At 41.5% G+C, this 25,628-nt stretch overlaps 1 long non-coding RNA gene across 1 annotated transcript; it reads left to right on the top strand.

The window, feature by feature from the left end:
• The first annotated feature begins 2,036 nt into the window (after positions 1-2,036).
• On the top strand, positions 2,037-19,778 carry LOC116532041. The gene is made up of 3 exons (XR_004260688.1): positions 2,037-2,128; positions 2,708-2,709; positions 19,751-19,778. It is a non-coding gene; the product is annotated as an uncharacterized LOC116532041 (long non-coding RNA).
• The last annotated feature ends 5,850 nt before the right edge of the window (positions 19,779-25,628 follow it).

The raw sequence follows: 25,628 nt of genomic DNA, 5'->3' as shown, positions 1-25,628 counted from the left end.
TGTGTGTGTGTGTGTGTGTGTGTGTGTGTGTGTGTGTGTGTGTGTGTCTGTGTGTCTTTCTCCCTTTCTCTCAGAGACTGCATGGAACCCTACTCAAACCTTCTCAGAGCATCACTGCTTTCTTCTCCCCATTCTCTTGATCTTCATCCTCCTAATTTCAGCCTGTCATTGCTGCCCTCGTCCCAAGTCTACTGTGTGGTCTTTCAAATCAGTTTTCAAAGTTAACTTCCCCAGTCTCTGAATTTCCCCCAGTTCTAAATTTCAACAGGAGAGCAGAGAGACAGAGAGAGAGAATATGTGTCTCATCTTCTCCACCCAGATGCCACTGCTCACAGCCCTCAGCAAGCCTAGGCTGTCCTCAAATCACACATGTCCCATCAACACACCCAGGTCTCACCAGGCCATGGAGTGACTGATTTCATAGGGGCCGTGAGGGGAGAGAGCCAAGACAGCTCACAACACAGAGGGCATGAAAATGGCTAAACATGGTATCAGTAAGCCACTGCCATCAGTGAGGACACAGGACATATGTCAGCAGCTACACTTCCAACAACGGGGGACTCCATTTTCACTTCAATCTTGAAACAATTCGGAGGTAAAAGTCTTTCTTCTACACGTATTTTTTATGAAAAGAAAAAAATCTCAGACTATTCCAGTGCACAGAAAAAAAGAGAGAGAGAAGGCATTCCCTTCTAATAAGTAACTACAGGAAGCATTTATCAGGCTGAATAAAGCAAGGTACCTATGGAAATAAAATTGGTTAAAACTTAAACAGCAGCAACGACAACAAAACCATACCTCAAATAAACTTGGACCAAATACTCTCAGGGCCCTGATATGCGGAAATGACCACACCAAAATAGTTCATGAAAGAATAAGGATGACACTCAGAAGAGAAGCAATAGCCACTAAAGGACCTAAAAGAAGAAATTTTATTTCAAGAAGATGCTGCTGTTGTTAGTGTCTGTCACCAATTTCAGTTAACAGTTTTAATGTATTTTATTTGCTACTCTGGGGTTTTCAACAACACTTAGTGAGGCGGGACTTAGGAAAGGAAGTCCACACTTAGCTGTGTTCTTGCCGATCATATTTTGCCCATGATTATACATACATTAACTAGATGTATAATAAACTGTGCACGATTTCCAACCCATAGCACAACTTACAGGCACATCCCTCTTGTTCATTTAATCTGAAAATTGATACTTCTGTGACTGCTTATCCCAAGAGCTTTGAGCAAATATTAAAACTGCACAGCAAGTCCGTTCATAGCTTTTTCTTTCAAAATGTTGTTTTAAGCAATTCCTAGTCCCTATTATCTTCTCACCCATCTCCCACACATCTCAGGAAAGAAACAAAAATGACCAGAAAGCTTCTAGTTCCCAACTCTACTCCCAAAACACCATAGCACGAGAAGAAAGGGGGTTACCCAACTGATTCTAACAGACTATAGACCAATCCATTATTGTGGCTTTTTTTTAAATGACTTTAATGATTGTGTTCAGTATAAACTCATTCAATAATATCTGAAATCTTCCTTGACAGCATTGGAACCTAAAGCTCTACAATGGCGGCAAGAGAGGATGCCTGGATTATTTTCCCAGAGCCTAGTATGGTGTTTGGCACAAGGTTATGACCCAATCAATATTTGTTGAATGACTCAACTAATTATTGATAGCAGGGAGGAATGGAGAAAAGGACAAAGGGAGGTAAGGGTCACTAATCACATTTATGCAGGATTTTTCTTCCCATCTCGTTAGGTATTACACTAGCAGGATCCAATTTTGGATGCTTTACTAAACACAGCTATCGGATCATGCTAAATGACAGACAGATAACTTCTAAATGATTTCAATCTAAAAGCAAGACACAAAAGTGACAGTGGTTCTTATCCTCAATGTAGGCAGTGAGTAGTTCTGAGGCCCTACAATCATTTTCAAACATGTCAGCCTTTACCAGTTGAAGTTTTGGAAATCACTCAAGCTGAGGCTCCTGCCTCAGCCCCCTGAGGACTACAGACGTGTACCACTATATTTGGCTAATTTTTGTAGAAATGGGGTTTCACTGTGTTGGCCAGGCTGGTCTCAAACTCCTGGGTTCAAGTGATCAGTTCACCTCGGCCCCCCAAGTCACACCAAAATGTGACTTGATACAGCATCAGAGACTTTACAACTGAAAAATGATGGTGTTAATTATGGTTGATGACCCTGACCATCTGAATATGATCTGTAATTTCATCATTTCAGTTGTAATTCACTGACTATTAGCTCATATCAACGTCTTGTTATAAAAGTGTTCAGAATGTTTACAATGAGAGGCCTCGGTGATTACAGTCCCGTAAATGTGTGAATAACTGAGAGGTTATGCTGCAGTACACACCTCATCAAGCTTCCTTCTCAAGTCTCAAGTACATATTTAAAGCTCAACACTAGACCTCAATTATACTTGAATTGCCAGCAAGAAAAAAAAAAAAAACAGCTAAATTAGCAAAGCTGTCAAAAACACCCTCTGCTTTAAATTTACTTGGACAACTGGACAGTGGAAACAGTTCACTCATTTAAGGGTTGGCTTCATCTGTTAAAGATTTATTGAGTTTCTTTCTTGGTCCACAAGAAGATAGATGGAAAGTCAATCTTGATAAAATAGATTGTAAAATTGACTGGATTGCTAGATGTATATAGAGATTTGGTACAATCAGTATAGGGAGAAGTGAAGAGTTTGTGTATGATCCAATAAGATCATGTTACAGTGGTCTCAATGAATTACAAAAGTCCCAGCAGTAAAATAATTTGGTGCGGTACACACTTCTCAAAGAGTACGATTAAGTACCTACCATCTTTGCTTTGCTACCACGAGGAAAGGTTCTGTAGTTTGGAAATGAAACTAACCCAACACATGAAAGAGTTCTATCCTTCTCCACTAATAAAAATACATTTCATGTAATATTCTTTTAAAGGATACTTCAGGTTTCTGAGATAACTCCAAACTGTCGTTAAATGAAAACGTCTTAGAGAAAAAGTGTGAAGAGATTTCAAAAATAATAACAACCAAAATTCAGGCTGAATTAAAATCCTAATTTATATTTATATTTACATAATGTATTTTGTAATCCATACAAGGGGCCAAGGGCAGATAATCTTGGATTACCCCTTTTATGCTGGGTTTTGTTAAGCTTAACCTTTTTTTTTTTTCTTTTGAGGCAGAGTCTCACTCTGTTCCCCAGACTGGAGTACAGTGATGTGATCTCGGCTCACTCCAACCTCCGCCTCCCAAGTTCGAGCAATCTTCCGGCCTCAGCTCCCTGAGTAGCTGGGACTACAGGTTCACGCCACCACACCCAGCTAATTTTTCTGTTTTTGTAGAGATGGGGTTTCACCATGTTGGCCAAGCTGGTCTCAAACTCCTGGGCTCAAGTGATCCGCCTACCTCGGCCTCCCAAAGTGCTGGCATTATAGGCATGAGCCACCACACATGGCCAATTTAAACCATATTTGAAACACCATTCACAGGAACACTTGATAAATACGTTATCCTGAATCCCATACTTATGTAAAATAATCCTTACCACTCAAAACAGAATAGACTTCTATTACCCTGGAATCACCCACTTAGATGGTTCCCATTTTAAAACATCTAGAGGCCAGAAGGAGGATTGGGGGCTAAAAAGGAAAAAAAAAAAAAAAAAAGAATATAAATGTATTTTTACTACTGGACTGTATATTTAAAAATGGTAAAGACGGTAAATTTTATATGTGTATTTACCTCTATAATAAAAAAAATTTTTTTAATGTAACACATTTTTTGATTTACCTGAAGTTGTTCTCAGCCCCTCATCTTCGATGTTAGAATCTTAGTGCTATTAAAAAGCATAATATCCAACTCATCCCATTCTCTCATTACAAAGAGGAGGGGACAGAGGCTTGGAGAGTTTAGTGATTCATCCAAGCACACACGGCCATGCAGTGGCAAGGCCTGTACTGCAGCCCAGCTCTCTGATCTTTACTCTGATTTTTTCTGTGGCATCACCTAGTAACACCAGATACCCTTCAGCAGCCACCACCATCTTTTTCCTCCCATGTATATTCTACTGAAGGAAAACAGTAAATTCAATGTAAAAAGCATTTCTGTGTGCATACAGGTAGGTACTCTACAAGGAAAGGTGGGCAGGTCCAAAACCAACTAAGGCTAGGCCCCTGACTGCAGAGGCAGACAGACATGCTCCCAGATGACCATCTTCCACAGTCAGCAACCTCTCATAAGAGTTGACACAGACATGAGCAGTGCTAGGAAGGCACAGGAGTTAATAGAGTCATTCCAGATTAGAAGGCCTAAGAATGCTTTGAGAATTAGGTGTTGGTTAGGGTGGATGAGGAAGATTTTGGCAGGGGGCCTGGTATTCATTCTGGGAAATTCTTTTATGCTGCCAGACTTGTCCAATTTTAATCCATTAAAAAAAAATGGAATCTAAAAATATAGTAGACTGTATCCAGTTGCTGGACAGTGGCTCAGAATGGTACTACTGACTTAACAAGTAGTCCTGCGATCACGAAATGCACATTTATCTACATAGCTGTGTCCAAGTTATTTGTATAAATAAATCTACCCCCAACACAATACTTCAATTTTATAATAGGGCTTTAAGGGCAGACATTTTATCCATTTTATGGATTTTTAAAATGAGGATCAAAGAGATTGAAGACTTACCCACAGGCACATGGCTGGCAAGTGGCAGAAGTTAAAGCCCGTTTCTTCTCTCCATTTTTCCTGCATTTGTATACCACCATGTTGTCTTTACAATTTTACTGCTTTTAAATCCTTTTTTATGTGCATTGAATAAGGTCACGAACTTTCAGAATACCACTACAGAACCAATTCTGATAAATCAGATATAGCTGTTACACACTGCGGCCTCACAACCCACCATCACAACTACGATCAGCAAGCTAATGTGATGGGGCAGTATCCTCTAGACATGGCCCATCAGATGTGACCTACATACGCGCCTTCTTTCCTAAGAAAACTGGAAACACCTGGATCATGTTAGGTCACCTCTGGGTTTCTACAGCTGGATTTTATGCATCTCCCCTCTTAAGGAGTTGACAATCTGGAAAAAATCTTGATATTCAGCCAAGAAAACAAGAGCCTTTTGAACACGGACAGTTCTATATGTTCTGGCAAAGGAGTGGGGAGAGTGAGATGGAAATTATTCCTTATGGTGTATAAATAAATGTGTGGGCAGTAAGAAAGATCGGTCATGACCTTCCAGTCAGGATACGTGAAGCAAGAAAAGCCAGCCCATTTTCCTCCTAAACAATCCTCTTCGAATAACAAGTGGCTGCATTACGCAAGGGGCTTGGTCAGTGGTGTCCAGTGAACAGTCACGTCCAGGCTCCTGCGGTTCGATTGAACCATCCGTTGTGTGGGTCCACACAGCTGGGCTCTGCTCATTGGTTCTTTCACCCTCTCTGAGAGACACTTGAGAATCTCCTCTCTCCAGGCAAAGGTCAGGGGACCACTGGTGGGGCAACCCTGCTTACCCTTGTAGCATACTGTTTCCCTGGTTGAAAAAGCTTCTGATGTAAAATTAGTCATCAATTTAGCTATTTTTTCCCATGATCCTGAACTCTGGCTTTCTGAATGTAATGTGTACATGTAAAATAGCCAAACCATAGGAAGAGATGCAGTTACCAGGCTGTGAATATTAAAGCTGGCAACAGTCAGAGCAAATGTGGCATTAAACCAAATATGGCATCCCTGCCCAGGCTGTAAGCTGAAAAGTCACCATATTGAAAACAAGGAAAGGAGGTTTCCTATCCGAAAAAACATGAAATACTCTGAAACTGAGTGTGAAGTAAGAAGAGCTCTTTGGCCTTTTGCTTATGGCAAGAACAGGCCAAGATGTATGTGTGTGTGGAGTGGGAAATACAGCTTTGCATTTACTGATTGTGAAACACATGCATCAGCCAACAGAGAGAAAGCCCAGGTGCAAGGGCAAATTCCACCTGCTGCTCACTGATTTCCTTGACCACAGTGGTTATCTACGTTTATGTTTATTTCTCACTGATGTGTAGTTCAGTGCTTATGAGCAGCTAGAGATACAAAGACGGGTGTGTCCCTTGTTGAAAGCTCCTTTCCACATGTGCAGTCCCGGTCATACACCTGATGCTGCGCTTTTAATCTATTTCACAACGCCTGGCCGATGGCCATTAAAGGCAGGTCCCATGCTCAAGCTTCACTCTTGGAGTTGTCCAAAACATTCTCCTATTGCTCCTGATTTTAAAACATCCTGGTTTCACCTGTCCCCAACTCTTGACTTTCCCTCTCATCAGGCAACCTGAAGGTGGCCTTTAAATTTAATGGCCGTATTTGCATATGCTGGTTTTAAGCCTTCATGTTTTCTAAAGACAGTGAATCAGAATAATTCTTCGACTTTTTCCATGCTTGGTCACTTGTATATTAACTTCCTCCCCTCCCTACCTAGCTCTGGTCCCCAAGACCCAAACTGCAACCCCTGGCCTGTCGAGTCCCATCCCCATGGAATTGGGGTGGGGAAGACTGAGGCACTTCATTTCTCTATTACAGGGCAGCTTGTTGCCTTATTAAGGAGCCTGAAGTCATGGGATCAAGCAGAAAGACTACCCTCCTTGTGAGACAATCAGAGGAAGGAAGGGGATGTTAATGAATAACAGGAAAAGGAAAGAAGAAAACTGGTAGCAATCGGGAGTATTCCTATATCCTCACTGTCTACAGGCAAAAGCTGCAATGTCTCCTCCTATCTAGGGAAGTTGGCTGCCTTTTTAAAGTGATGCTTTAAACATTCTTTGCCTTCAATGAGATCTCAACAGCCACAGTATTTACAAAGAGCCACTGCCAGGACCAAAAACAAATTAAGCTCTTAGAACCTAAATAACATACTCATAAATTTTATTTGGGAGGTGAGAAATATGCCAGACTCATGCCCATTCAGCCAGAGAAACCATCATACAAGAGGGTGGGTTCTTAAGATCCTTGAAAACTAGCAGTAAGACAACTTAGAAAACCTGGCAAAGGAAGCGATTCCAAGGGTAAGAAACCCCAAGTGCATGGGCTTAAAGCTGTGCCTGGCACATGGCTAGAAAGAGAGGATGTTGTGGAGGGAAGCCTGGAAGGGCGAACAGGAGGAAACAGCAGTTGCTACTGCTCATTATTCATAAAGAAGCCAAGATCTAGAAAGGATGGATAATGCACTGGACCCAGCTTATGCCCCCGCCCCCACCCTGGATTTGCTCATGACTGTTCAGGAAGCTTGCCCGGCACCAAGCAGTCGTATAGGTCACAGGGAGATGTTTGGCTCTTCACTGGAGGAAGTGTCATCTCTGTCTTCATGGTAGCCATCTGCCTGCTGGGCTAGCTGGGCCTGCTACAGCAGCTGCTCCTGGAATCTGAGGTAATGTGTGGCTATGACTGAATACACCTCATGCCTAGAGCCTCCTGCCTCTTGCCAAAGGCTCTGTTTCAGTCCCTATGGTGGGCAGTACCACGGGACCCTCTCGGTGTTCACACACCTGCCCTGGTTCATGCTGGTTCTGCAGTGTGCTGGAAGGCTAACCCGCAGGGCCCTTGCCTTGCTCCCGCTTGCTGCGTGCCCCATAAGCTGCAGCTCATGCCTAGGAGGTGGCTACTAAGATGGGTTTCGATTTCCACAGTGGCTGTAGCAGGACAGATCATGCAATCCAGAAGCGTGGAGGAGTTGCAGGGTAAGCGTTCACCAATGGGAGATAGAAGCTAATGGATGAATCCTCTTCTCCTCATTTCTCTATGTAGACTGTTCTGAGAGACAGCAATTCAGGCCGGCTCTCCAGACATGGCCTAAAAGATTGAGCTATCAATAGTATTGTCACAAAGCAGTGGCCAGCTTGGGAATGTGCTCCTTCCTAGCTGCTCTTCTTCCTATTTCCCATGCTGCCTCCCTCTTCAGTCTTCACTGTAGTTTCTCTAGAATGACACTTCTCATTGAAGTGATAACACACAGTTTTGCCTCCAGCTTTATTTCTCAGGTGACAGTGGGTTAAGGTAAGTGATGTCCCTGATGCTACACAACTTGAAAGAGACAAACGTGGGATTTGAAGCCACGCCTATTCAACTATGATGTACAGAGACCCCAGGGAGCCTTGCAGACAAAGGAAAGGGTAGTGACTCTAATGAAAAAACAAGGACAGGCTTGTCTGACCTCCTGAAGAAGAGATGAGGTGAAAAAATACGGGGACGAGCACCATGCTCTGCAGTTTTGGCTGTCTACATCCAGAGGAAAGTTAAAGCTACCAGGTCTGCCTTCCAACTTCCCTCACAAGCTGTCTTGCAATTAAAAAGGCGTGGGCAACGGATGAGTTTATTGTGTTTACTTCGTCTTGTCTTGTTTGATTATCCTAGGAGAGGGAATTGCCTGGTGATGACAACAGTAAGTTTGTTTCTGTGTAATTTTCCCTCTGTTTTAGGTGCCTTCAAGTGCATGATCTCTAAAACGGACATAAAACATTATTGGGTACTTACTTCACAAAAGACTTTTTATGCTATCTCGGTGATATTAAGAAAAAGGCTGAGATTTAAGGATCTTGACACGGAACACCAATTACCACAATTCTTGCATCGTTTATTACCCTCGTTGCCTTTCTCTATCAATTCTTCAAGAATGTTTAAGTAAAAAAAAAAAAAAAAAGAAAGAAACAAACAAAAACTTCTACTTGGGAAATAAAAATAGCATTGTTTCCTGGAAAAGTCCATCAACTTTAGCAAACAGATGTAATTTATAAGACGGGTGTTTTTACTTTGATTTCTTGTACTGTCTTCAGGAGCTTTTGGTTTTCACATTGCACACTGATGTCCCAGTAAAGAAAAATAAGCTCTCTAGCATGCATTTTGCCAGCTCTACCTCATAGATCTAGAGATAACTTTCTCCAGTTATAAAGAAGGCGGGTCACATATTACCAAATAAATCTCTGGTTTCTCTAACGAGTTATGCATCTTCTCCCTGTAGTACTATTAACTACATGACACAATAATTCCCTTGGACTCTAATAATCCTCCTAGCTCATCTCCTTGAACTCTCATTTCAGTCTCTGCAACATGTCTGGCTTCAAGCAACATCACTGCTGTCTCATTTATCCTCTTATATACACCCTTCCCCCTTTTCTTCATTTGATCAGGGACAATTCATTAGGAATCACCACAGAGGAGTTTGCATATTGACCTAAAAACACCATGGCTATCAGAGAAAACCAAAAATACTAAAGCTATCCTTCCAGAACCCTTCATAGGATTCCAGAAATGTCTAAAAAATCAATTCTAAGCCTGGTACTAAAATCTTTTACTGCAAATGTGTGCCAGTGAATAAACCTAAATATATATTTTTTTTAATTAAAAAAAAAATCTTGAGCTGAATCCGTTTGGGATTTCTAGCTAGTGATGACTGGATTTCAACCGACCATCAGACCTTCAAGGAAGCACCAGGATAGCTTCACTGTTAATAAAACTAGTTAAATTACATGTTCACAATCATCACATGCGTACCTTTCTCTTTCTATCTCCATCTCTCTGCACCCCCAACAAACACACATGCGGCTTCTTTCTGCCATCAGTACTGCAGTAGAATTTTATGTGATTGAAACAGAGATCAAGAGCAGCTTTGAATGGGAAAAGGAATAATTCTCCAAGCCCATGAGGCTGGCAAGGACATATGTGTGGAAATATAAAGCACTGTCCAACTCCATGCCTTAATTATGAGGTTGACAGTATTTCAATGACTAGGGTATACATTCCTGGGCATCATGGCCTTTTTAGACTTGTGACAACACTTTCTTTTTGCCCAACTGCCAACAGCAGAGGAGTCCCCAGACCATGGACCTTCTTAAGATCAATCACCACGTCCACATAAAAAATCAACCATAAGATCAATTGGGACAATATTGCTTGCAGAAGACCACTTGTCCATCGAAAGCCTCCATCTTCTCAAAAAATAATCACTACAACTCAAAATGATAGAATCCAATGGATTTTAGTTTTCAAAAACCCCAAACTTTGGCCTACTTTTTAATTGTGTTTTAAGTGTTTGGTTTACTTTGTTTTCTTCTGCTTACTTTGACTTCAATGGCTTCTTGGCACCCATGTGAGGCATTTCAACAGGCCAACTGATTCACATGCCATCCAAAGTGCACAGACCAAAATACTTTCAGAGAAGTCCAAAGAGGGTAGATTATCCACTTGGTCACCTTTCTGCTTGAATGAGAGTCACCATTTTGTTCCTACTGTGAATGCAGCCTTTGTATTCTGGTTGTTACTGAAGTTGTGAGGAAACCAGGAAGAAAAGAACTGCGATGTTTTTGGCAATATTTATTGTTGGAAAACTAATCTACATTTGTTGAGATTTTAGGTTGAAGATGCAACAAAATTGTACAGTCAAAAAGTCAAGGAAGCTCATTCTTGGGAAAAGAATTCTATTTGACTGAGGGTCCAAGAGGAAAGTCACACCTGCAAAGCCCATCTGTCTTCATTGGTAGTATAAAGGGAGAAATCTGGTGACGTTCTTAATGATTTCTTTTTCTCACCTCTATATGTAAGGACATACCAATACAGTTAAAAGAAAGGACACAGTGAAAAAAGAAGTCTTTTTTCCCCCCCAACATTTTAAGTTCTGGAATACATGTGCTGAATATGCAGGTTTGTTACACAGTACATGTGCCATGGTGGTTTGCTGCACCTATCAACCCATCATCTAGGTTTTAAGCCCCGCATGCATTATGTATTTGTCCTAATGCTCTCTCTCCCCTTGTCCCTTGCCCCCCAACAGGCCCCAGTGTGTGATGTTCCCCTCCCTGTGTCTCTATGTTCTCTTTGTTTAACTCCCATGAGTCACAAAGCAGTGACAACATGCAGTGTTTGGTTTTCTGTTTCTGTGCTAGTTTGCTGAGGATGATGGTTTCCAGCTCCATCCATGTCCCTGCAAAGGACATGAACTCATTCCTTTTTATGGCTGTATAGTATTCCATCTGGAACCAACCCAAATGCCCATCAAAAGAAGTCATATTGATAGTAATGATCATGCTTTCCTAGGGAACTCTCAAAATTCTCAACTTCTTTATGGCTTTTCTGACTCCTGATTTTTTTTCTATATTCACATGGCTTTATATTGATTTCCACTTTGGGTGACAGGATTTCATGAGAATATTGTCAAAGAGGAATGCATTCAGGAAGGAGAAGGAAGCAAGCACCTCTTGAAAAATATTACAAGAGTGAAAGATCTGGTAAGAGGGTCATATAAGGCATCAGAGAGTTTACAGAAGCTTAGTAAACAGAAAATGAAGATGGAATCATGATAGTATTTCTGTGTGAAAGAGAAAGAAGGCTTATCTGTGTGACCCCTCAAGACAGAACTAAATCTAAGATTTGACATAATGCAAAGAGACTTTATTAAACAATAGAGTTGTCTAACATTGGAACATGTTGCATAAGTAAGGAGTGAACTTTTCAACATTGGGAATATTTTAATAAAGACTAGATGAGTCCTTGTCAGGGCTGTTGCTAAGGAAATGTCTGCTTGGACTGATCACTGAAGAATCTTTCCAACTAAAAGCTTCTATGATTCTCTAAGTAGCAATCAGCACTGACAGTTTTTGGGTTTTTGTTTTTTTTTTTTCCAAAATGAAAAAGCTGAAAGCAGATAATCAAATTTACACAAAACTTCCTTTAAGCAAAATTGTTCACCTACTCATCCACTTATTGAATAACTCTTTGAGTCCCTGGAACATGCCTGTGTGTTTTTAGGTGCTGCAGTACAGTGATGGAAAAGACAGATGAGGACACTCTTGTGGCACCTGCATTCCTGTGGGGTATCACACAATCAATGTTTTTACAAACATACATGGGGTAAATTCAGACAGTGATACATTCTATGAAGAATAAAATATAAAGGAATAGGATACAGAGTGGCGGAGAAGCTACTTTAGCCAGGGCATGCAGGGAGGTCCACTTAAGAGTAGAAATATTGTTTGAGCTTAAGACCAGAATGAACAGAAAAAGTGGGCTGTGCCAAGATCTAGGGGAAGAGAGATGCAGCCAGGAGAAAGATCAAGTGGAAAGGCTCCTGAGGAAAACAGGATCTTAATCCAGAAGTAGAATGGGATGGAGTCCAAGAGAAACACAAAATACAGGTCATGTAAGACAGGGTAAACCATGGTGAGAATTTGGATTCCACTCCTCTTGCAGTGGAAAGCCACCAGAAAGTGATAGCAGGGAAGTGGTGTGGTGGGATTTACATTTTAGAGCTACTCTGGCTATTGTGTAGAACATGGCCATCAGGATTCAAGGGGAGAAGCAAAGCAGAAGGGCTGCTTAGGTATCTGTCACAGTGGTCTAGGTGAGAACGATGGAGGGCTCAGGAGGTGGCACAATTCACATTGCATGCTGACTATTCGTGAGACATTTAGATGCACCACCAATCGGAATGCTGTTCAAACTATAAATTACTGAACAGCGTATGTACATGTGTACACATCTATATATATCTAAGTATGTGCTTGTATACTTTGAACGGTGTACACACAGTATTTTTAAAGCTGAGAACAGGAGTTAACTAGAAAGCAATATTTGATACTCAAGTATGGACAAAATTGAAGGAGAATTCAATCAAAGAAATAAGAAAACAGGCAAGTTTTCATGTTATTTGCCCCCAAAACTGCCTCAATCAGTTTTTTCAAAGCAAAGTCAAAAGCCCATTACGTCTAGTTATATAATTATATTTAAATGACGATGAAATTGATATTTATGACACCTGCTGATGTGAGAAAACAAAAGGGGAATAAGCCACAGGCCTGTCTGGTGACCTTCTAGTGGCCTGCCACAGAGCCACAAATAACAATTACCATAACACGTGAGAGACTCTACCAGGCTTATTAAACAGGAGAGAAATAAAAAGTTAACTTACAAGTGTTCTTATTTTTTGTATTCTTACTTTGGGAGAAAATATTCAGTTGTTTGGAAACTACAGGTGACATGACCTGTATTTAAACACTGGTTTTATGTGCAGATGGATAAGCCATCAATCACTTGGCCGTAGGTGGAAAATCTTTGCTTAAGTCATCAACACTCCCAAGTGTAATTCTACCTGTGTTAAGCAGGGGGATTTCTGTTTTTCTACTGTGATTTGATACTGAGAAATAACATGAGCAGATAAGCTTTATAACAGCACAAGAAAACCCCGTCATTTCTAACAAATGAAAGCCACTGGGCTCCATGAGTTGAACTCTGGCTCCTGGTCAGTGTGTGAGATGACCAGGCAATGTGGCAGAACCTGATCCTGCAGAGAGCTGAGCAGGAAAGCAGAGCAGCTGAAATAAACGAGGGACAGAGGTGATGGGAAAATTGAACCAATGAGATAAAGAGACTAGCTGGCTCCTATATCTTCAAAATTAGTCCTTTACTATATTTTATTCAATTTATTTAAAGTTGACACTAACTCACAGCCGGAGGGACACAGCAAGACTGACTCAAAAATTAATTAATTAAATAAAGTTGACAGCTAACTTAGGTGACTTAAGTCATTCCTGAAGGCTCTGTGCTCAGGCAGATCACATCCAGAGTGGTCCTGGCCCTCATATTGAAAATTTGGTCATTGCCATTTCCATTGTGAAAACTTCAAAGAGGACTGTTATTATTTAATGCCTACTGAATGGTGTAGGCTTGGGAGCCATTCAAAGTATCCCTCTATTTCTTCTCTTTCTTCCCACCCTTGTTTCACCACACCTCAGTGTGGCTCCACTCACTATTTTCCTGTGCACATCTGCTACAGTTTGGTTTCCTTGACCCATCCAAATGTCATGTTGAAATTTGATCCCCATTGTTGGAGGTGGGGCCTAGTGGGACGTGTCTGGGTCATGGAGGTGAATACTACATGAATAACTTGGTGCCACCCTTGCAGTAATGAGTGAGGTCCTCACAGTAATGAGTTCTTGCTCTCTTAGTTCCTGATCATGTCATTTCTACGTAAATATATCACCTCTGTTTTATGTGTCACAAAATATTTTATATTAATTTTCCTCATATTGGTCTGCTTCTGCCTCATCAGAAGGAAAGCACACACTGTGAAGCTCCCTTACTTCAAACAGTAACACATTGGACTAGGAAAGACAAGGAAATGTGAACAGTATGAGTGAATCTTGAATCAAACACTAAAAAAATTCATCAGCAAGTTATTTTCAAACTCAAAGCAAAGGAAATGCCAAGTTGAGCTCCATTATAATTTCATTCTCATTGAGAAATTGCAGCTCAAACTACCCACAGAGAAGGCTTGCCTCCAGCAAAGAAATCCAGCACTCACATATGCTTGGGTTTGAAGAATCATAATATTGAATTTCAGAATAACTGTAAGACACCTAATTGAAGTCCAATGGTCTAGATCCTAACCCTGAGAAATCTGCAAACAAGTAATCAACCCTCACAGGCCTTAGTTCCCTCCTCTGTAAAATGGGAGAAGAGTTCCTACCTTGTATGCCTCATAAGAATCGTGTAAAATAGAATTATAGAAAATAGAGCACGGTACCGTAAGTGATAGTAAAGGGGGCCTGTACTTCCTTCCCTGCTGCTCCCTGGGAAGGAAGGAAGGCCCCAGTCTTCATGCTGGGGCATGGACCACGTAGAGATGGTAGAGACGACTTTCAAATGACCAACTTTATCAGTCAGAGTTCAACCAGAGAAGCAGAAACCGTAGAGATTTGTTCCATGGAATTGGCCTGATGGGAGCTGAATAAGCAGTCTCCGTGAGGCTGTTGTCTCCATGTCTGGAGCTGGATGTCCATAGGACAAGCAATCAGGAAGAGAAGATGGATGCAAAAAATATCCTGGGTGGGCCAGAAGCCACAGGCACAGGGGGACTGATCTTGGTGATACACAGGAGTCAAGGCCCTTTGTCACAGAACTAAACACACACCTTGCCCAGGAGTTGGGGAAACAGAGCAGGATTTGGAAACGCTGCTTCACACCAACCACAAGTTGACTCAGCAGACCAGCAACAACATAGGAGCTACAAGATGGCGCCTGCTTCCCTTCTGTCCCCTAAATCTCCCAAGAATTTTCTTTGTGGTTCCTCTATGACCAGAAACATACCAAAAAAAGTGAATTCTGGGAAATGCAGTTCGGCCTAGCCAAGTTAATACACTACAAAACCATCACAAAACCCTTGATTAGGATTGAGAAACTGACATAGCAATTTTTGCATTGCTAAATAACGTGTCACTCAGTGCTAAAGTACAAACATCACTAAGTGCGAAAGTACTGGTATACGTCTACGGCAGTGGTTAAGTGCAAGAGCTTTGGAGTCTCCCTGACCCACATTTGAATCCAAGGTTTACCACTTTTTTGTTTGGAACATCAAGTAGGCAAACTATGTAACTCTCTGTAACCTCTGTTTCTTCATCTCTAAAACTGGGATTATAATACTTGTTTTATCGACAAGATCAAAAATCAGGGAGAGGATGCAAGTAAAATGCTCGTAAAGTGCCTGTTACGTCGTCAGTGCTCAGTAAGTGATTTATCATAATGGTCATCTGCCATCAACTCTTAAGAACGAACCATATTAGAGTCAAGGGTCTGAAGAGATGCCCAGAGTTCTTTTTTTCCTACTTGGCCTTAAGTGTATGCTTAAGATGAGTGCAGAAGGGCTTGAAGACCATTCTTCAGGAAATAAGAATGGAACCAATTCATCTATCAAATCATAGAGGCTATTTCCATATTTTCCCAGCTGCCAGAGATACTTGCTGAAAGAGCATTGGTATTTTCAAGGCTTATACTTCCAAGTTGACTCACACGGTGGGTTCATCCGAAAAACATTTTAATAGGCAAGCCAAATTATGTTGGACAATATATGCCAAGCAACAGAGTTATGAGCATGGACTCTGGGGACAGACTGCCTGTGTTCAAATCCTGGCACCCCCATTTATTGTGCTTAGGTGTTATATAAACTCTTATTTCCTCTCTTTCATTTTCTACATCTGTAAAATGGAAATAATACTAGCATCTATGTCATAGAGTCACTGTGAGAACGAGTGAGCTAAAATATGTTAAATGCTTTGAATAGTAAGCATAGCAGTCATCAGCTAAGCACTTACTATCATGATTGTTGCCATTATCCACAGATCTCTCATCTTCTTTAGGCCAGGAATTGGCTCCTATAAACTTTGGTCCATCCACACCCAGCAGGAAGTAGAAAAGCAAGCAAGGAAAGATTGATCTCCATCCAAGGATGATTATTTGACTTTCTAACACGTGAACTCTTATTTATTATTACCTACGTGCTCCTTTTTGCCTAAGTACCCTCCTGTAGCCTTAACTCCTCACTCGCCCAGACCTGGGGAATCCACCCATTCTTCACATGTAGCTGAATTTTAGGACCTTCTTCCTGGCCACTTAGGGCCAGGTAAGCAAGAGTCTATTAGAAAAAACCTTCTGTGACACCCTTATGCCTAAAAAGAATTGGTGAAATCATTTTCCATTACTCGTTTTAACAAAGCAAAATAGCGGACTATTGTACAGTCTCATTGTCCTGAAGAGAATGCAATTCTTAAGCTCTTTCCTCACCCATTGGAAAGTATCAGATTATTGCAAAGTGAGCCTGCTGCTCTGGAAAGGCAGGCCATGGGCTTTCTCAAATGTTTGCTTTTCCACACTTGCACCTGCACATCGCCATAACAGTATAGATTAATGGAGTTTAAATAGAGATGTGTCTAACTTAGAACACAGCAGCTTAAGGAAAGATCTGTTTTTAAAAGAGATTCCTATAAATGATTTAGCAAATCTGAGCAAATATAATCCGTCCAAAGCGCTAGCACACTTGCCTCAAGCAGCCAATTTTGTAAGCAAAGCTGTGGTTTTCTTGTTTCTTCTGTAGGCTGTGGCTGCCATTTCCTCACGACCCAGCCCTCAGTGATGCACGAACTGGGGATGTATTTCTCATTTGTGCATAAAAGTGGTTTCCTTGAATTATGAGCCCCAAAGTTCCAAGACACTTACAGTCTGGGTGGCCACACAGGAATAAGTGTATAAAAGTCTGTTCTTAGCATGGCTCAAGGAGTGAACGTATTCACTTCAAACAGCTTGTCTCTCTGGGAACGCACTAAGAGCACTCCACCAGAGAGAGGCATATTTGTGGTCATGCTGTACTACAGCAACGGTACAACGAGACACACACTAAGAGAAATTAGAACACCAAAGAGAAAAGCAAGTCCAGCTTCTCATAGGAAAGGATCCTTTAGCTCCCTTTCCTCTCTACTCTCTACCAAAACATCTTAGTTCCTTGGAATTCAACAGCAATGCCCAAGGGTGGTTGTGTTCATGAATCCAATGGTTAAGCCCAACAGTAGGAGAAGTTACTAATAAAAACTACACTTTCGAAAGGAATAAAAAAATATATATATATATATACAGGATTATTTTGAGAAAAGGCCTCCCAATTTTTTATTAACTGCACAAAATAAGAGACTTCTTTAGAAGGGAAACGTGTCATCCTTTTTGGAATTGGAGAACGCAGGCTCTGGTTGGCTATGCAGGGTTACTTGAGTGGTGTGTATGCATCAGGACCTGAACCCGGTAGACAGTGATCTGGCACAGCCCCTAGCAAGCCCCAGGCCACCCCCAGAGACTGAGGATCTTTGTCATCAAATGTGTCACCTCTGTTTTACTGGAATAGGGGAGAAGAACAGAGGGGAATTTGGTTATCTGGAATAAATGCAAGTTCTTTATATTCAGGAGATCAATTTTCTTTTCTGAGTGGCCCCAAGTCCCCAGAAACTTGTTCTTCTAAAAGCCAAGAGATCTCTTAAAACAATTACAACTATTTTCCTGGACATTGAAATTGGAAGCACCCAGCCTCCTCTGCTCCTTTTTTTCCCTCCTATGCATCTAGAAATAGAATTATTCTTAATTAAAAAGTACACATTTGTCTATTAAAATAAAACTGCCGAACTAAGCAACATCATGATAAGCCATTATGAATCCACAAATTTGATTCTGTTTGGTTATATGTGGAATTGAGCTAAAAGTGTCTATAGATGTATTTCTGACTACAGAATAGATACATCCCTAAAGAGTTGCCCGAAAATCTTTGAAAATAGAAATGTATCTTTAGAGCACTAAGGGAGCTCATTTTTCCAAGAACCCCGGGGTGAATTATTTAGTAGAGAAACAATGTGTATTTATGGAGGGCTTAATGGGCAAAGGATATGAAAGAAATAAAAGGCGATCTTTACCCTCAATCAGATTTCAGTTGAGTGAATTATTTCAAAAATTTAGATTGCCATGTATTGAATTTTCTTCAAATGAGGCCACCTATACAGCATCCAAGAAGTTTGAATTTCACCTTGTATCAGGGAAGCAGCCTGTGACAAGGCCCTGTGGTCAGATAATGCCACTTCCTCATAGCCGAGATAGTCTGGAACTTCTTAGATATCTGGGGCCATCCAACCTGCAAAGGTGGTTGTGTAAGATCCAGCAACCTCCAAGGCAAGTTGAGCAGCCTCTCCTCCTCCTTCCATTGCCTTCTCATGCCATACTGCCCTAGTTCACACACCACACGTACACAGACATCTGGAAACATACACACTAACACACACACACATTCACAGTTTCTGGGGTCTGGGGCTATTCTTCTTGGTTATCTCATCGCTTCCACAGTGAGATCTTATTAGAATGAGTTAAACATCACCAGCCTATTCTCCAGGCCCTCAATGACTTCATTCTTCCTGCTTATCTCTCCCAGTCAGAGAAGACTCAGAAGCAAGATACAGATGTCTCTCTGAGGCCCTGAAATCACACCATGTCAGTAGCCCTAGCCTATCTATGCCTAGACTCTGCTCTGTATGAACAAAATGGGAACAAACTCATTGCAGCAAAGCTATAGAGACTCCTCACTCTGTTGGTTCAGTTATACCTAAGAATACACCCGGATGGCTGAAAGGACCCTGGTGGTCTCCTAAATCTGCTTTAAACAGCACAGGTCTATTGGGGGTTTCATGGCAGCAAGTGAATCAGGAATAATGCCTGACTCTCAGAACCCAGGGAAAGTCAGAGCCCCATGGTATGTCACTCTATGAACAGTTGAATATTTCTAATGCAACATGTCTTAGCTTTCGGTGGCATTCCTTTGGCCACCTCCTCCACAACACACATCCTGTTATCTTGGTTTCTGGGTCACCAAGCTCTCCTAGTTTACCCTCTGTGTCTGTTAACAACAATGGTAATGAGTTCTTACATGTATTGAGTGCTTCCCCTGTATCAGACATAATACTAAGTATATTCCATGTATTATTCCAGCCCTAAGCCCTGACCTCTCACTTTATCTTCCCTCCTCAATCTCTCCCATGGATTTAGAGGCCATCTATAAAGACTAATTATTCCCAAATTGCTGTCTCCAGCCTAGACTTCCTTTTTGCATTCCAGCATTCCAGACCTACTGTCTAATTTCTTTTTTTTTTTTTTTTTTTTTGAGACGGAGTTTTGCTCTTTTTACCCAGGCTGGAGTGCAATGGCGCGATCTCGGCTCACCGCAACCTCCGCCTCCCGGGTTCAGGCAATTCTCCTGCCTCAGCCTCCTGAGTCGCTGGGATTATAGGCACACGCCACCATGCCCAGCTAATTTTTTGTATTTTTAGTAGAGACGGGGTTTCACCATGTTGACCAGGATGGTCTCGATCTCTTGACCTCGTGATCCACCCGCCTCGGCCTCCCACAGTGCTGGGATTACAGGCTTGAGCCACCGCGCCCGGCCCTGTCTAATTTCTTAGTTGGAAACTCTTTTTGAATATTTTTGAGGCATCTCAAAGTGAACTCTTCATCTTTCCTCCCTGAGCAGCCTTTCCTCCAACGTTTCCTGGCTCAATAAATGCACTGTAATGACAGGGATATAAATGTCATTCTTGACCCTTCCCTTTCCTCAATTCTTATGTCCAATCATAACTCTGTCAATACAATCCCTACAATGTATACCAAAACGGCCACTTGCCTCCGTTCCCACGGCCACCTCTCTCATCTGAACCAATGTCATTGCCTCATCATCAGCCTTCCAAGTTTCATTCTTGCCTGTGGCCAATCTGTTCTCCGCAAAGAAGTCAGAATAAACTTTTCAAAATAAAACGATCTCTTGCCTTCACAGAGCCTTTGCTGTGGCTTCACATGGCACTAAGGATAAAATCGAGAATTTTCCTACAGCCTCTGACCACATGTCCGGCCCCACCTCTCGTCAACAACCTCCACCTCACTGTACGTCAGCCACCATCACTCATTCCCCAAACACTTCACTGTGGTTGCCGCCTCTGAACCCCCTCACAAGCTGCTGTCTTTGCCCTCTTCATATTTACTTCCTTCCCTAGACTCTACCCTTTATGAGGGGAAGAACTGTACCTACTAACTCAACACTCTATAGAAGAGCTTGCACCATGCCTGGACATATAGGTAGGTATTCCACACTATCTGCTGAATACACAAATTAAAACATTCAAAAAATATCTTTTGAAGGTCTATTATGGGCTAGGGATGGTGATAGACATGTAGACTTCTCCACAGGCTAGCTCACAATGGACAGCTGACTTTCCTGAGAGCAAGCCAATGAGAAAGCAATAGAGGACAAGCAAGACAGAAGCCATCTTTTCATGAAGACGGATGACATGTCAAAAGCGTTCTGTTACTTTTCCACATCTATTCATCTTCCTCATCTGAGAGATGCTGGTGCAGAAAGTATTAGGGAGGACAGACTAGCCAATGCTGCAGTAACAAAGCCAGAAATCTCAGACTTACATATCAAAATTTATTTCTGGCTTATGCAGAGTCCCAGTTGGGTTTTGAAGGGCTCTCCAGAACAGCTCTTCTTCCAGCGGTGTTTCAGGAGCTTCTATCTGGTGGTTCCACCATGTCGACATGTGGTCTCTTTAGTTGGAGTATGGGAGGGGGAGCTGAGGATTAGGTAACAGCTTTTAACTATCTCAGCCAGGAAGCGACATACATCATTTCACTCAAAATGCATTGACCAGAACTAGTCATGAAGCCCCACCCAGGGAATTTGGCGAACATTCCACTTCGAATTGCATTTTAACTTTACTAAATATTGAATAGTGCCATTAAAATTTAAGAATACATTTTAATGGAAATGATATAGACATGTATTATATGGACATGTAAGACATATACTGCCATACAGACGCACAAGACATGTACTATATAGATATAATATGGTGATAACTATTTTGATAAATAATTTCATATTTATTAAATTATATCTCCGTCAAACATAATAGGTTTAAAAATATATACTTTTGTGGATAACAGAGGCTTCTCTCCATAGACCCAGATATTGTCAGCAAATCTGTAGCCTTGCATGGACTTTGGTCTTCTTGGTAAAGTCATAAAAATATAAAAGTAAGCCTGTCTGCCTCTGGCCCTTCCCTGCTTCATACAGCCAGACATGTGCCACTTTGCTCCACATGTCGAAACAGCCATTGCCAGATGATGTATTTTTTCAGTGGACACGACTTGGCACAGGACTTTTCCACGTCTCCTGTTTCTAATCATGCATTGCCTGGGCACGTCAGGGTCAGACTTAAAGACTTGCTAGAACTGGATTCAAGATTTACGAGAACGAGATGTAACCAGGCCTCTCCCAGAGGTTTGGGAAGAACAGCTGGAGTCAGGCCCTTTGCATCATGACAAGAACTATTAAAAACTAAAGCAGTATGTGTGTGTGTGTTTTTAAAAGATGAGTGTAGAAAAGAAAAAAGTAATCCAAAGGAGTATCAAAGACATCCTCACAAGGGACACCTTTAAAGCACAAGATCCAAAGGGCTCTGACACTCTACCTCACTCACATTTCAAACTTGTAAACAAGAAGCAAAAATCATTAGGTCTGAGCTCTGGATTTTCTCCTTGACCCACTCCTGAATGGAGTTGAATCATTCCCACTCCAAGCAGTGAGGGGATGCTGTGTTCTTCAGGCCCCACCCTGTGATGATGTAATGCACCATGGCTGTGTTTTTCTGATGAGTGTGCTAGGGAGGGTCCTCGCCAGGAGGAGGGAAGCTGTTGCCTAGCACTTCTGGAATAGCAGGGAGAGAAGGGAAGCCTAAGAACACAGATGGCTGTTGTGGAAGGGACTGATGGCTCACGCTGAGTATTGTAAAGTCCACCGTGCCCCTCCTCTTCTTACCCCACCACAACTGCCCCCTGCCCCCACCCACCTCCTTCAAGACCCTTTATTCCTCAGAGCTCATCACTCATCACTAGAGAGCTCTGGTTTCTTTAAAGTGGTTCCTGCAGCCACATCCCACTTTCTGTGTAGCATTAGACAATGATGCCTGCCAGCCCAAGTGTGCCTGCCAGCCCAACAAGCAGCACTCCCAGGCCCTGAAACACAGATCTCAGTATCTTCTTCCAGCCTCCTTGAAGGGACAGCCCTTTTCAACTGTTTGCTTTTCTTTTAATGCTGAATTTGTATTTGTGAACGTGTTAGAAATACCAGGGCAGAGCGCACATTTTAAACAAAATAAAAACTGTTAAGTATTCCATTTATTCAATCCACCCCCTACCCCCACCACCAACATACAAATTGCCTTTGCTCCTGATTCACCTCTCTAATGCCTTTACTTTTCCTGATGTTTGCTATCTGAGAATCATTTTAAAGAATTAACTCCACAATTTCTTTTTAAAAAATATGAGAGTACCCTGGATGCAGTGGCTCATGCCTATAATTTCAACACTTTGGGAGGCCAAGGTGAGCGGATCACTTGAGCCCATGAGTTCAAGAACAGCCTGGGTAACATGGCGAAACCCTGTCTCTGGAAAAAAAAATTTTAATTATCTAGATGTGTTGGTGTGGCACCTGTAGTCCAAGACACTTGGGAGACTAAAGTGGGAGAATCACCTGAGCCCTGGAGATTGAGGCTGCAGTGAGCAGAGATAGTACCACTGCACTCTGACCTGGGTGACAGAGTGAGATCTTGTCTCAAAGAAATAAATGAAAAAATAATAAAATAAAAACATGAGATATATATATATATACACACACACACACACACACACACACACATATAAACTTTTTACAGCAATTTCTTAAACTCTCCAGAGCATGCCATACAAATTGTAACAAATTTATTATTTTAAAGTAATTGTCTTTCACATGAAAGCAACTTTAGTGAAAAATCTTTACTAAAGATAATCTATTCTGAATGGATCAGTGGAGGCCACACACAATCCTTAAATTTAAGGAAAATTAAGTAAATCCATATTGCTGCAAACTGTTTCTTTTTCCTACATGGAATTAAAATGTATGCTGACCTTTTCAAGTATTTCAAATTGCTCACAGTTTGGTAATTGATTTTTTTTATTCCCCATGAAAAAGGGAACAAAAGATGGGAAAGCAGCTTTTTACTTTGAAGGAACATAGAAGCTGTGTGTATTTATTGTGCAAAACAAAAAAAAATGTCTTGCCCTCTTTCATTATGAGTGAACATGTTAAGTATCAAGAACATACAATTAAAATTTAAAAAGAATACAGTTCAACTAAAGCCATCTTTTTAGTGGAAAAATGGTCACAAAAGTGTTAAATCTGATAAGTAACAGTTAACAAAATGCATCCTGAAAAACCCTATTATCATTAACAATAGTTTTGAAAACATTCTAACCTTTCTAGCTCCTAAAATTAAAAATGTTCCTTATTATCAAACAGATGAAGAGAAAAAATAAGCCTACTTAAATTTATTAGCCTAAGATGAAAGAAAATTTAGAAATTAGTCTTAGTTTGGCCTTTGGGGCCATGTAATGGGTGTCCTCCAACCTGCAAGGCTCTGCCTCTGTCTGCTCCCCCAGAATACGAGATGCAGCATGGGACCCTGTGGTTTGGTAAGCCTTGATGTTTGAATGCTGCCATATGGCCTAGCTAATGGCATAGGCAGAAATCTGGAAGGTGGAAAGTGAAGTTCTCCCAAAAGAGGATTGTGGAGAAGACAGCAGCGCCACTCAAGGTGAGATACTCCAGCTTTAGGATGAGCAACTGCTGAGCTGAGAGCCAATAAAGGGGGCACTTGGCCACGCCAGCTCTCTGCTTCCTATTCTGTTCCCTATCACTTCACCTCTCTAATTTTCTTCCTCTCAGACTTTGCTCACCTGTGCCATTTTTTCCCTTTTTTAATTTTCTCTCCCTTCTTTTGTTCCTTATGCCTGCAAGTGGAGGCCATCGGCAAGACTTACCCCACAGGTGACCCCCAAATATGGAACCTGTCGTCCCTGAAGTAATGGAGTTGTTATAATCTAAGTATCTTCAACAATCAGACATTTACTTTGGGTCTACTATATACCATGCTAGATATTTGGTATTGAAGGGTTATCTGGGCTTTAAAGCACCTATGTTCAGTTGGAGAGACAGACATCCATGGTCATTGATTATTTCAGTTCTAATGAGTTAGGGGTGGTCTATCAGTCAGGGTTTGGTCAGGAACCAGAAGCCACTCTATGCATTTTGAATATTAGACACATGGATTTTATATAAAGTTAGGGGATCACATGTCTGCTGGGAGAGCAGTCATCAGGAAAGATGCTATGGAAGGTCAAGAGGTTGACCATGAAGATGTCACACTGAGCACTGAAGTGTGGGTGCTTTTGCTGGAACTTTCCAGGAAGGCCACAAAGAGGGTGCCTGCAGAGAAGTTTGTGAAGCCCAGAAACCATAAAGTGACAGTGCACATCCGGAAGACTGCCATGTCTGACCCCGCACCTCGCTGAGGACAGTGGCCTCTACTTCACTTCTCCTCTCAAATCTCACATGGGTTTCTCTCACTGGCAAAATTAAATCTAGAGCTATATACAAGGGCACTGGTTCTAGGAAATAGAATTCCCAGCCTTAGACAGGACGAGGGGAAGGAGAGGCACAAGTGAGTACATAATATCCACCCTAGAAAGAAAAATGGTGCTATGCAATATGGACAAAGGTCATCCAGCCCAGGTAAGAATCTAAGAAGGAGGAGGCTGAAAACCTTCCTAGGGGAGATTATCTTTCAAAATCTTAAAGAATGGTTCAGAGCTAGCAAAGCTGAGAGAGGAAAAGAGGCATACCAAGGGGAAGGCACAGCATGAGCAAGGCCACAGAGCGGGGCTAGAGCAGGAATATACAAGGAGTGTGTGGATGCTGATGGTAGTCACTTCCTCTTCCGATTTTGTTTTTTCTTTTAATGAAAGAATTTTTTTACTTGTGGCAATTGAGAGCCTCCAAGTATGTATCAAGTGAGCCTGTTTAGCACTCAGCAGTGGCAATAAAGGACAATGGTTAAGAATGTGGGCTCTAGAATCCAACTGGAAGCACAGCTCCATCACTTTGTAGGCGTGTGACTTCAGGAATGTTACCTGACTTCTCTGAGCCTCTAATTTATTTTTGCAAAATGCCAATACTTACAGTACCTCCTTTCACAATTATTGTGAGCAACAATTGAGCTATTCCATGAAAGCACTAAAAATATTAGCTTTTATGATCCCTATACTTTTGATACTATGAGAAGGTCTTTCTTATATTCTAAACACATAATAAAATCATTAAAACAAACTCTAAAGAGGATAAAGAGATATATAATTTT

Source organism: Sapajus apella, unplaced genomic scaffold (genome assembly GCF_009761245.1).
Source record: "Sapajus apella isolate SASKATOON/1434 unplaced genomic scaffold, GSC_monkey_1.0 scaffold74, whole genome shotgun sequence".
Taxonomy (NCBI): Eukaryota; Metazoa; Chordata; class Mammalia; order Primates; family Cebidae; genus Sapajus; species Sapajus apella.
The sequence above is the reverse complement of the archived record's forward strand: the minus strand, read 5'-3'. Positions and strand labels throughout refer to the sequence as shown.